Source organism: Camelina sativa, chromosome 11 (genome assembly GCF_000633955.1).
Source record: "Camelina sativa cultivar DH55 chromosome 11, Cs, whole genome shotgun sequence".
Taxonomy (NCBI): domain Eukaryota; kingdom Viridiplantae; phylum Streptophyta; class Magnoliopsida; order Brassicales; family Brassicaceae; genus Camelina; species Camelina sativa.
The window spans coordinates 36,909,171-36,910,107 of NC_025695.1; positions in this window are offsets into that span (position 1 = coordinate 36,909,171).

A 937-nucleotide genomic window follows, 5' to 3' on the forward strand; every position below is an offset into this window, starting at 1 on the left:
TCTTTCTCTTAATTTTTAAAAACGACAAACGGCTAAACCACACTCTAGGACGTCAAAATTCCTTTTATAAGAGAGCCTTAGGGTTCTCCTCTTAAACCATATCGAACCGGTGACATTGAAAATAAGCCGAGTGCAAACCACACAGTTGCATCAATTAATACCCATCCTTGACGTCAATCGATGCTAAAATGGAAATTCGGTTTGCAGCTATTACACTAATGCAAAGTTATATTTTAAATATTTATTAGAAATTAACTTGAAAACAAAAATTCGAAGACTTGTTTCTTTTCGAGTTTGACATTATTAGATAATAGATATATTTTCTCACTGCATATCATGACCACTTGAATTTTGATTTTTCTTTACTTTTTCAAATAATTTTGTGTAGTATGGAACGAGTAACGTTGTTTCGTTCTTGGTCAAGGACTCAATAGTGTATAAGTGGTTTTGTAAAAGGAGTATAGAATACGTAATTGTATATGTGAATTATCTAAATCATACTAAATCACTATGTATCTACTACTTCTTACTTTCTTAGTAACATTACAAAATCAAAGTATTTACAAACAATCAAAAAAATAACTCTAGTATAAAAGATGCTCAATGTTTAATATATATTAGAACAAAAATCAAAATATTTTTTTTACTATATAACCCGTATTTCTACTAGTAAGTTAAACCTTTTTTGGTTAAAGTTTAATAATACATTATTATTAAAATGATCACCAAGGTTAAAAACTCACTTACCATTTTATATAATATAGTTTAGACGAATAATGTCGTGTCACAGTAATTTTGCCTTAAAAATCAAGCAACACCAATTAACAATTCATCTATTTGGTCACTCTTGAGCTGGCTTTTAAGGTCTTTGGGCTCTAATCTATAAAGACATGAACAATCAGACGAGTAATTTAACCTTCTGCCTGAGGCTAAAACA